Raw genomic sequence first — 13,960 nt, forward strand, 5'->3', positions numbered from 1 at the left:
CTAAACCTAAAACTATCATTAACCTATTACTAAACCTAATGCTAATTCGAGCCCTAACCATAAACCATAACCTAACCTAAACACTAACCCTTACCTAATAATACTCCTATCTCTAAACCTGACCCTAACCATAAACCTAACCCTTACAATAGACCTAGGTATAAACATAATTCTAAAACTATTCCTAACTCTAACCCTAATTCTGACATTAGCCTTATATCTAATCCTAGTCCTAACCCTAATACTAACCTTAACCCACATCCTAGGCATAATCCTCGCCTTAATCACATCCCTAACCTTGACCCTGACAATAATTCTAACCCTCACTCTATCTCTAAAACTAGGTATAGTCTCATCCCTTACCATAAACCTAACCCTAACCCAAACCCTAACAGTAAAAATAGCCCCAACCCTAGGCCTAACTCTAGCATTAACACTTGCCCTAATCCCAGACCTACCTTAGCCCTATCCCTAACACTAAACATAACCCTAGCCCTAAGACTAACTATAATTCTTGACTTAGACCTATAGGGAAGTTGAAACCTTTTCCCTTACCATCACCCTAAACCCAGACCTAATGTTAGCAATAACCCTAGCCCTAATCCTAAAACAAAACTGAGTCATACCCCGCATTTTAACCCTTAACCTAAACCAAACCCTAACCTTACTCCTAGCCTTAACCCTATCCCTAACTCTATCTCTAATTCTAGTCCTAACCCTAACCTGAAAACTAAACCTGACCCTGACTCTGAGTGTAACACTAAAAATAGCTCTAAAATCATTGTAACCATAAATCTAACCCTAACACTAGAGCTAGCCTTAACCCTAATGTTATAACTAGTGCTAATCATAAACTTACTTTGTACATTAGTCATAGTCTTAACCCTAACCATAACCTAACCCACAACTTAGCCTTAATCCTTATCCTAGCTTTAACCCTTAACTTAAACCTAACGCTAACTCAAACAAATCCTATACATATTCCAATATATAATCCTAGCCCTAAATTTAGGTCTCAATATATCCATTACCCTAATGATAAGCCTAACACTTATGCTAACCGTAGGCCTAACCCTAAGCCTATCAATTACACTAAAACAAAACTAAATCCTTTACCTAACCCTGTCATTACCCTAACCCTAAATCTAATGCAAATTTGAGCCCCAAAATTAAACCCTAACCTAACCCAAACCCTAACCTTGTTTCTGACCCTAATAATAACCCTTGATTTAAAGCTGACCCTTACCCTAAACCTAAACTTTTCAATAGACCAAGCCATAAACCTAACACTAAATATATCCCTAGTTTTAACCCTAGACCTGACTAGACCTAATACTAGCCCTAAAATAATACAAACACTACCCCTCATCCTAGCCCTAAAATCAAGTCTTAATCATAACTCTAACCCTAACCCTGGCCCTAACCATAATACTAACCCTAACCAAGTCCTCAATCTTGCTATAACCCATTCATTTAAACTAAATATAACCCTAACTCCAACCTTAAACCTAGGCCTAAGCCTAACACTAATCCTAGCCCTAATTTAGCCCTATCCCTAAACATAACCCTAAACCTAGCCATAAGAGGAACTCTAACTCTCACACTAGCCATACCACTAATTCTAAAACAATACCTTACCATAACCCTAACCCTAGCCCTACCCATTTTCCTAATGCTTGCTCTATTCTTAGCCCTAGCACTAACCTTAGATCAACACCTATCTCTAAATCTAACCGTAACCTGAAGCTTAAGACTAACCCAAACACTAGCCCTAAGCCTAACACTAAACCTAAATCAAGCACTAACCCTAGCCTTAGCCTAAAATAAAACTGAGCCATACCTCTAACACTAATCCTTAAACTAAATAAAACACTAACCATAACACCTACCCCTAACACTAGACCTAATTCAAGTTTTAAGCCAAACCCTAATACTAACTCTGACCCTGACTCTGACACTAACATTAACCCTAGCTCTAAACATCACCCTGACATTAAACCTAACCCTAACACCCAACATAGCACTAACCTTAACCCTAAAATTAACCCTAAATGTAACTTTAGTACTTACATTAGCCATAACCCTAACCCTAGCACTAACTTAACCCAAAACCTAGCCATAATCTGAGCCCTATCCTGAGCTTTAAACCTAGCCCAAGCCCTAAACATAACCCTAGGCCTAATCATAATCGTAACCCTAGCCCTAACCCTAGTCTAACCCTATCCATTACCAACAACATAGTAATGCTAACCCTAGGTCTAAATCTAATGCTATCTCTAATCCTATTTCTATCTATAACCTTAAACCTAACTTGCACCCTAATACTAACCCTATCATTACTCTAACCCTAATTCTAATGTTAATTAAATCCCTAACTTTAGACCTTAACCTATCCCAAACCTTAACCCAGACCTTGTCCATAATATTACCCCTAGCCCTAAACCTGACCCTTCCCCTAAACCTAACACTTACACTAGAAGTATTCATAATTCTAAACATAAAATTATCTTTAAACATAATTCTAGACCTGAAATTAAATGTACCCCAAATCCTAGCCCTAACCCTAAAACAAACACTAGTTCTCATCCTAGCATTAAACCTAGCCTTAATAATAACCCTAACCGTAACCAATGCTCTAACCATAATTCTAAATAGTACGCTGCATCTAAACCTAGCTATAATATTATCCCTTAACCTAAACTTAATATTAACTCAAACCCTACTCTATATTTAACTGAACACTAACCATAGCCCTAATCCTCGCCCTAATTTATATATTTCCCTAACCCAAGTCCTAAGACTAACTCTAACTCAAACTAAGCCTATCCCTAGTTCTAACCCTATTATATACCATAATCTAACCCTAGCCCTAACCCTTGCCCTAACCTCAGTTCTAACCCTAAACCTAGATCTAACCCTGAATCTTAATCTAACCCTAAGCCTAAGCTTCAGCTTAACACTAATACTAGCCCTAACCATAACACTAATCATAAAATTAGCACTAAAAGTAAACCTAGCAGTAAAACAAAACCAAACAATAGCCCTAACCCTAAACCTTAACGTAAACCAACCCAACACTACATCCATAACTAAACCTAGCCCTAAATTAGACTCCTAACCTTAACTTTAAAAGTAACCATGACACAGACTCATATTCGAACACTCACCCTACCTCTAGACCCCATCCTAAACTTAAGCCAAAACCTAACAGTAACCCTATCCCTAATTCGAGTCCTAACCCTAACTGTGACCCTCATTCATATCCTAACACTAACCCTAGCTATAAATATCACTCTAACCTTAAACCTAACCCTAACACTAGACCTCCCCCAACCCTAACCATAAAATTAACCCTAACGGTGACCCTAGTCCTTTCATTAGCCATTGCCCTAACCCTAGCCCTAACCCTACAACAAAAACTTTCTCTAATTCAAGCTCTAAACCTAGCTTTAACCCTAACCCTAACCCTATCTCTATCTCTATCCCTTACTCTAAGCAAAACTCTAAAACTAATACTAACCCTAGAACTATTCCTAATTATTAAGCTAACCAAAATCTGAACCCTTTTAATAGTCCTTACTCTAGCCCTCATTCTAGCTCTAATCTTATCCCAAGCTAATCCTGACCATTATTCTGACACAAACAATAACCCTAGGTCTAAACCTGAACTTAAGCATAGAGCAAACCCTAACACTGGCCCTACCAGTAACCTTATAATTAAACCTAACCTTAACCCTAGCACTAGAATAACTCTAACTCTCACATTATCCCTAACCCTAGTTCTAACCCTATTTCTTACCATAACCTAAAACCTAGCCCAAGCCCTAACCATAACCCTAGGCCTTAACCTAGCACTAATGCTTGCCCTATCATTAGTCCTTGCCCTAAACCTATTTATAACCCTAACCTTAAATCTAGCACTAAACCTAAGCCTAAGCCTAAAACTAACACTAGCCCTAACTCTATTTTTAATCATAAAACTAGTCCTAACCCTAACCCTCACCCTAGCATTAAAGCAAAACTGAGCAATGGCCCTTTCCCTAAACCTTAACTTAAACAACTCTAAAACTACTTCTAGACCTAACTCTAGATCTAAATTTGAATCCTAACCCTAACCTTAATTCTAACCCTGAAACAGACTCATATCCTAACACTCAACCTAGCTCTAGACCCCATCCTAACCTTAAACAAAACCTAACAGTAACCTTATTGCTAATTCGAGTCCTAACCCTAATCATGACTCTGACTCATATCCTAACACTAGCCCTATCTCTAAATATCATCCTAACCTTTAACTTAACCCTAACACTAGCCTACCCATAACCCTAACCCTAAAACTAAACCTAATTGTAACCCTAGTTCTAACATGAGCCAATGCCCTAACCCTAACCCTAACCCTAAAACAAAAACAAACAGTAATCCAAGCTCTAAACCTAGCTTATCCCTACCTGAACTCTAAACCTAACCCTAGCTCTAACCTTATCCCTTACCCTAAGCAAAACCCTAACCCTAATGGTAACCCTAGACCTATCCCTAATCCTTAGGCTAACCAAAATCATAAACCCCTTAATATTTCTGCCCCTAGCTCTCATCATAGGTCTTATCCTATCCCAAAATCTAATGCTAACCCTGAGCCTTATTCTGACCCAAACACTTAACTTAGTTCTAAACCTGACAGTAATCCTAGACAAACCACTAACACTGGCACTACCGATAATCTTATTCCTAAACCTAACTTTACCATTAGCCTTAGACCTAAATCTAATCCTAAATCTTGACTTAACTCTAGCCCTAGACCAAAACAAAAACCTAGTCCTAGCCCTAACAATAACTCTTACCCTAACCCAAACACTATCCCTACTTCTAGACCTAAACCTAGTTCTGATCCTGGTATAACCCTAACTCTAACTCTAACTCTAACCTGAACACTGACCATCATGTAACAGTAAACCTACCTTTAGACCTGATCCTAACCAAAAATATAAACCTAATGCTAGACCTAGTCATAATCATAACCCTAAAACTATCCCTATTATATCCCTAGTTCTTATATTACCCACAGCCCTAACCCTACGCCTAAACCTAACAAAAAAACGAGAGCTTATCCTAGGCCTTAACCTAGTCCAAAGCATAACCCTAACCATAACCCTAGCCCTAATCCTAACTTAACCCTAGCCTTAGTCCCAACCCTAACTCAAAGATTAACTCTTACCATAAACATAAACATAGAACTATCAGTAAATCTAACCCTAACCCTAGCCCTAATCCTAACTTAACCCTAGCCTTAGTCCCAACCCTAACTCAAAGATTAACTCTTACCATAAACATAAACATAGAACTATCAGTAAATCTAACCCTAACCCTAGCCCTAATCCTAACCTTAATGCTAGCACTAAGCCTATCACTAAACCTACAAAATAAACTAAGTCTAACCCTAAACCTATTGGTAAGCCTAGCCAAAACCCTAACCATAAACATAACCATAACCAGAAAACTAATCCTAGACCTAACTTTACCCCTAAACTCGCTATAACCCTAACCCTAGCTCAAAACCTAACCCTTATCATAAACCTAAACATAACGATAGCCCTAACCTTAACCCCAAACTTAAATCTAACCCTAAACCTAAACCTCAAGCGAAATCTAACCTTATTCATTGCATTAAACCAAACATTAACCCCTATGATAATCCTAGCACTAACCCTAACTCTAACCCTAAATCAACCGTAATTCTATTCATAGACCTAACCTTTAACTTAACAGTTGCTCTGGCCCTACCCATATCTCATAACCTAACCCGTATGCTCAATATAATCCTAAACATAACCCTAGTTCTAACCCTCATGCTAATGAAAACTCAAGACCGAATCCTAACCATATCCCAAGCGCTAAACTAAATTCTAACTGTATCCATTACTCTAAACATAATTCTTGCCTAATTCTAACCCTAGGCCTACTACTAACCCTATCACTAAATTCAACCCTATCAATTATCCTAAACTTAACCTGAAACTTAAACGTAACCCTATTATTACAATAACGCTAATCTTAATGCCAATTTGAGCACTAACCCTAAACTCAAACCTAAACCAAACCCTAATTCTGAACATGAACCTAATAATTCCCCTAGCTCTAAACCTAACCCTTACCCTAAACCTAACCCTTACACTAGACCTAGCCCCAAACCTAAGCTTGAAAATATCCCTAATGGTATCCCTAGACCTGACATTAGATCTAGCCATAATCCTAGCCTTAACCCTAAAACAAACCCTAACCCTTATCTTAGCCCTAAACAAAGCCTTATTCATAACAGTTACCCTAAACCTGGGCCTTACCCAAACACTAACCCTAGCCCTAATCTTAACCCTAATTTAGCAGTATACCTAACCCTAATCCTAACCTAGCCCTAAGACTAAGTCTAATAGTCACACTTGTCCTAAAATTAGTTCTAAACCTATCACTTACTGGAACCCCAATCCTAGATCTAACCTGAGGCCAAACCCTAGACATTTTCTTAGCCCTAGCCCTAACATGAGATCTAAACTTAAATCTAAATCTAACTCTAACCATAAGCCTAAAACTAACACTAGCCCTAAATCTAAACCAAATGCTAATCCTAAAACGAGTCCTAACTCTAGCCCTAGCCCTAATACAAAATCAAGCCATAGCCCTAAAACTGACCCTTAACCTAATCCAAACCTTAATCCTACATCTAGCCATAACCTTAGCCATAATTTGAGTTTTAAGCCAAAAACTAAAAGAAACATGAACCTGACCTAACCCTAAACATAGCTCTAAACGTCACTCTAACCCTAACCCTAAATCTAACACTAGACTTAGCCCTAATTCTAACCATAAAACTAGCCTTAATCGTAACCCTAATACTTATATTAGATGTATCCCTCACCCTAGCCTTAACTTAACCCAAAACCTAGCCCCAAACTCTGCCCTAACCATAGCTTTAATACTAAACCTAACCTTAACCCTAACACTACCACTAATTGTAACCATAACCCTAGCGATAAACTTAGCTATAACCCTATCCATTACCCTAACCAAAACTCTAACTCTAGGCTTAAACCTAACCCTATCCCTACTCATAACCCTATTCATTGCCCTAAACCTAACACGAAACCTAAACCTAACCCTATAATTAACCTAATTTTAAACCTAATGATAATTCTCACCCTAACTTAAAACCTTAACCTATCCCAAACACTATTTATGACCCTTATCCTAATAATACCCTTAGCTCTAAACCTGACCCTAACCTTAAAACTACCATTACTCTAGATGTAGCTATAAACCTAATGCTAAAACTATCTTTAACCATAATGCTGGACTTGAAATTAGCCCTATTCCTAACCCAAAACATACCCCAAGTTTTAACCCTGTTTCTAACCCTTGTCCTAGACCTAAACCTAGCTATAACACCATCCCTTACCCTAAACCTAACCATAAACCTAAAACTAACCCTAACCCATCACTTTAACCCTAGGCCTAAAAATAACACTAAGGCTAGCACTAATCCTAGCCCTAATTTAGTCCTATTCAAACCCTAAACTTAGCACTAAGACTAACTCTTGCCCTAGCCCTATCTCTAGTTCTATTCTAAATCCTAGCCGTAATCCTAACTCTAAATATAAACCTAACTCTAAATTCAACTGTAACCATAAGCCTAAAGCAAAGGCTAACATAGTCCTAGCAATAATGCTAATCCTAAAATTTGTACTACCCCTAGCCCTAGTCATAAAACAAAACCAAGCCATAACCCTAACACTAACCCTTATTCTAAACCAAATTCTAACCCTACAATTAGCCCTAACCCTAATTCTAATATTAACCCTGAACCTGACGCTGACCCTAACACTAATCCTAGCTTTATATAATACCATAAACCTTAAATTAAGCCTAGCAATAGACCTAGCTTTAACCCTAACCATAAGCTAGCCCTTATCATAACCCTATTTCATACATTAGTCATTGTACTAATGCTATGACTAAGCCTAACACAAATCCTACCAATAATATAAGCCCTCACTCTAGTATTAACTCAAATCTTAACCCTCACACTAGCCCTAACCCTAACCCTAGCCCTAACCCTTTTCATTACCCTAAGCCAAACCCTAACCTGAATTCTAACCCTAGTTCTAACCATAACCCTTACCACAACTTATAATCTAACCATATTACTCATCCTAACCCTAGCCCTCATTTTAGGTCCAACCCTAACCCTGACAGTTATTCTCACCCTAACACTAACTCAGGATCTAAACCTGACCCTATCTCTAAAGCAAAACGTAACACTAGCCCTACAGATAACCCTATATCTGTACTTAACCCTAATATTAGCCCTGGACATAAAGCTAATCCTAAAAATAGCTATAATTCTGGCCCTAGAACTAAAAACAAACCAAGCCATAACTCTCACAACAAACCTTAACCTAGACCAAACACTAACCCTATGCCCAGACTTAAATCTAGTCCTAATTCAGGCAATAACCCTAACACTAACACTATCCCGAACACTGACCTAATACTAAACCTAGCTCAAAACCTGACCCTAACCGAAAACCTACACCTAACACTAGACCGAGCCATAACCCTAACCCTAAAACTAGCCCCAAACATAATCCTATTTCTTACATTACCCATAGTTCTAACCCTAGCCCAAAACCTAACATAAAACTTATCCTAATCCTAGGCCTAAACTTAGTCCTAAGCATAGACCTAACCCTAATCATAGACCTAACACTAACCCTAACCCTAACCCATGCCTTATACCTAACCCTAGCTCAAGGAAAACCCTTTCACTAAACATAACACTAGCCCCATCCTAAACCTTCACCCTAATCCTAGCTTTAATCCTAACTTAAATTCTAGCTCAAACTTTAGCTCTAACCCTATCCATGACCATTACCCTAACCCTAAATATAACCCTATCCCTAACACTAAATTTAACCTTAAACATAAATTTAACCCTATACCTAACCTGAAAGCTAACCCTTGCAATAAGACTAACCTTAGCTGAAACATTAAGCCTTATGCTAAACCTAATCTTAACACTAGCCGTAACCCAAACACTAACCCTAACACTAACCCTACCTCTAATATTATCAATAATCCTAAACTTAAGCCTAACCCTAATTAAAAACTTAGCCATAACCCTAACCCTAAAACTAGCCCTAGACATAACACTAGCTCTTACATTACCCATAGTTCTAACACTAGCCCTAAAACTAACACAAAACCCAGGCCTAATCCTAGGCCTAAACTTAGCCCTAAGCATAACCCTAACCCTAATCATAGCCCTAACACTAAACCTAACCCTAACCCATGTCTCAGACCTAACCCTAGCTCAAGGAAAACCCTTTCACTAAACATAGTACTAGCCACACCCTAAACCCTCACCCTAATCCTAGCTCTAATCCTAACTTTAATTCTAGCCCAAACATTAGCTCTAAACCTATTCATTACTGTTGCCATAGCAGTAATTATAACCCTATACCTAACACTAAACCTATCCTTAAAATCAAATGTAACCCTAGACCTAACCCAAAACCTAAGCCTTGCAATAGCCCTAACCTTAGCTAAAACATTAAGCCTTACACTAAACCTAATCCTAACACTAGCCATAACCCATAACATAACCCTAACCCTAACCTTACATCTAATATTATCCATTACCCTAAACTTAACCCTAATCCTAATTAAACCCTACCCATAACCCTGTCCCTAAATCAAGCCATAACCTTAAACATAACCCTAAACCTAAACTTGAACCTAACCCTCGCTCTAGCTATAACCCTAGCTCAAACACTTACCTTTACTCTAACCTAACCATAACCCTAGCCCTAACCCTAACACTTACCCTACCACTAATACTTACCCTAAACCCAACTCTAATCCTAGACTTAATCCAAACAATAACCAATTCTTAACCTGAGCTCTAAACCTCTCCATTACACTAAACATAACCTTAACCCTAATGCTAACCCTAACCCTATCAATAAACCTAACCCATTTTTACCCTAAACCTTAACTGAAACCTAAACCTAACCATATCTATTACCCTAACCCTAAACCTAAACCTACTACTAACCCAAGCCTTAACTGTAAACGTTAACCTAAATCAAATGCCAACCCTCAATCTAACCCTAATAAAACCCCTAGCTCTAAACCTGACCCTTACAATAAATGTAACTCACTAGAACTAGGCATAACCTAATCCTAAAACTATCCCTAACCATAACCCTATACCTGATATTAGTCCTTGCCCTAGGCCGAGCCCTAAACCTAACAGAAACCCTAGCCATAATTATAGCCCTAAACCTACCTTAATCCGACCCTGAACACTAACCCTAACTTTAATCCTAATTGTGACACTCATCATAGACCTAAGGCCAACCATTCTGCTAAACTTAACCTTGACCCCAATGCTACCCCTAAAACTAGCCCTATTCCTAGGCCTAACCCTAACACTAACCCTAGCCCTAATCCTAGCCCTAATTTAGCTGTAACCCTAACCCTAACCTAAGCCTGTTACTAAGGCTACAACTAACTCTCTTCCTAGCTGTATCCCTAGTTCTAACCCTATCACTTCCTAAACCCAAACTTAGCCCTAAACCTAGTCCTAGATCTACACCAAATCTAAATCTAACCCTAACCCTAATTCTAAACCTCTTCCTAATACTAGCCCTAACTCTAACACTAATCCAAAATCTAGCATTAACACTGGCTCTAGCCCTAAGACAAAACCGAGCTTTAGCCCTAAAACTAAACCTTAACTTAAACCAAACCCTAACCCTATACCCAACCCTAACTTTAGCCCTAAATGGAGTCCTAACCATAACCCTAAAACTAACACTTACACTGACTCTGACCCTATCACTAAACCTAGCCCTATATATCTCCCTCACGTAAACCTATGCTTTGAATTCTTCAGCATAGGGCTACATTCACAAAGAACAAATCAGAGAGTGCCAACAGAGTACTATTGAGTGTGTATAGTTTCAAGAAGCTAACACCAACTACCCTGTTTCTTATCCAGCTCCATTTCCAATTACACATATAAGCAAAGGTTAAGTGAAACCTTAAAACCAAAACTGTTCCTGACAGTGAACCATGAACCGAGAAGGCCTAAATATGGAAAATATAGTAAGGCTAGGTAAAAGATGAATCCTCCCTGGTATAAAAAAAAAAAAAGAAGAACAAAACTAACTCTAACCCCAACACTAATTCTAACCCTAGGCCTAACCCTAACCCTAACCGTAACCGTAACCTGTTTAGAGAACCTTTGATCATAGAAGACCCATACTTGGGAGTGTGTAATAGAGGAAGATAACAGATGAATGCTGCCCAGTATAAAAAAAAATCAGAGAAAATAATTGGGGGAGGTGTTTCACTACATGCCTATTTCCCCTGTTTTTTATTTTATTTTTTTAAGTGCTCTTGGATAATGTTATTTTCATTGCCATAGCTTTGAAAAACTTTCACTAGGACGAAACCAGAGAGTCCCAAAGAGAACTGATTGAGTGTGTGAAATCTCAAGCAGCTAGCACAAACCCTGTTTGATTTATAGCTCCATTTCCATTTATCTGTATAGGTTCAAATGAAGTGAAACTCATTTGAACTTAGAACTCAAACTGTTCCTGACAGTAAACCTTGAACCAAGAAGGCCCAAAGCTGGTGAACATAGTAAGGCTAGGTAAAAGATGACTCCTGCCCAATATCAAAGAAATTTGAACAAAACTAACTCTAACCCTAACACTCGCTCTAACACTAGCCCTAAACCTAACCCTAAAACCAACCCTAACCTGTTTAGAGAACCTTTGATCATAGAAGTCCCAAACTTGTGAAGACTAGTGGGAAAAGCTAACTGATAAATCCTGTGCAGTATCAAAGAAATCTGACCAAATGACTGGGGGACATACTTCAGTACATGCATATTTCCCTGTCGTCTCCTAAAGTGCTCTCAGATAAAGTTTTTTTTTTTTTTTTTTTTTTTTTTTTGCATTCTTCAGCTTTGGGATATTTTCACAAGGAAGAAACCAGAGAGTACCGACAGGGAATTGATTGAGTATGTGAAGTTTCAAGCAGTGAGCACCAACACTGTTTGTTTTCGAGCTCAATTTCCATTTACTCATAGAGATCAAAATAAAGTGAACCCTTAAAATATACAGTGTTCCTGACAGTCAACACTTGAACTGAGAAGGTCCAAAGTTGGTGAATTTAACCAGGGTAAGAAAAATATAAATATTTCCCGGTATCAAATAAATTTGAACAAATATCTCTGTAACTCTAATGCTAGATTTGACTCTATCCCCAACCCTAACCCTAAGCTGTTTAGAGAACCTATGATCATAGAAGTCCCTAAATTGGGGATCCTAGTGGGGAAAGCTAGTAGATGAACCCTGCACAGTATCAAATAAATATGACCAAATAATTGGGGAAGGTATTTCAATATTTTTATATTTCCCTCTTTTCTCCTAAAGTGCTCTCGGATAAACTTGCTTTGCATGCTTCAGCCTCGAGCTGCATTCACAAGGAACAAACCAGAGAGTGCCCACGGAGAACTGATTGAGTGTCTGAAGTTTGAAACAGCTGGCACCAACCCTGTCTGATTTCTAGCTCCATTTCCATTTAGGTCAAAATTAAGTGAAAATTAAAATAGATACTGTTTCTGAAAGCGAATCAGTGAATCATGAAGGTCCAACTTGGGGAGCCTAAGGCTAGGTCAAGGGTGAATCCTGTACATTATCAAAGTAATCCGACCAAAAAAATTCAAAGCTCGTTCAGTACATGTGTATTCTGCTTGCTCCTAAGGCACTCAGAGATAAAGCTGTTTCTTTCTACTTCAGCTTAGGAATAATTCCACAGAAAACCAACCAGAGAATCCTCACTGAGAACTGGTTGAGTGTGTGATGATTCAAGCAGCTAGCACAAACCCTGTTTGATTTCCAGCTTCATTTCCAGTCACCCCCATAGGGCAAAAAGAAGAGAAACATGAAAATTGAAACTGTTCCTGAAACCAAACCCTTTTTGTAGGAGGCCCAAATAATTGGAGTATAGTCAAAAGAGGAAAAAGATGAATCCTGCAGAGTATCATAATAATTTGAAAACAAAACTAACTCTAACCCTAACACTAGGTCTAATACTAGTCCTAACACTAACCCTAACACTAACATTAACCTGGTTAGAGTCCCTTTGATCCTAGAAGTCTCACACTTGTGGAGCCAAGTGGGGCAGGATAACAGATGAATCTTTCAAAGTATCAAAGAAATATGACCGAATAATTTGGGGAAGTAGTTCAGCACATGCATATTTCCATTTTCTCCTAAAGTGCTCACATAAAGTTGCTTTGTATGCTTCCAGTTAGCGCTACTTTTACAAAGAATAAACCAGAGAATGCCCATAGAGAACTGATTGATTGTGTGATGTTTGAAGTAGCAAGAACCAACCCTCTTTGATTTCCAGTTCCATTTTCATTTACCCACATAGGTAAAAATAAAGTGAAAACTTAATATACACACTGTTCCAGACAGCTAACACTTTACCCAAGAGGCCCAAACCTAGGGAATATAGTAAGGCTATGTAAAAGCTGAATCATGACCAGTATCAAAAAATTTTTAACAAAACTAAATCTAATAAAACACTAGCTGTAAACCTATCCCTAAACTAATATTAACCCTAAACTAACCTGTTTAGAGAACCATTGATCATAGTAGTCCCAAATAACAGAGCCTAGGGGGCAGCTACCAGTTAAATCTTGCGCAGTATCAAAGAAATTTGACCAAGTAATTGGGGGAGGTATTTCAGTACATTCATATTTTCCTGTTTTCTCCTAATGTGCTCTTTTTTAAATTACATTTTCTTGCTGCAGTTTTTGGTACATTCACAAGGAGCAAACCAGAGAGTGCCCACAGAGAGCAAATTCAGTGGGTGAAGTTTCAAGCACTAG

This window comes from Urocitellus parryii, chromosome 4 (genome assembly GCF_045843805.1).
Source record: "Urocitellus parryii isolate mUroPar1 chromosome 4, mUroPar1.hap1, whole genome shotgun sequence".
NCBI lineage: Eukaryota > Metazoa > Chordata > Mammalia > Rodentia > Sciuridae > Urocitellus > Urocitellus parryii.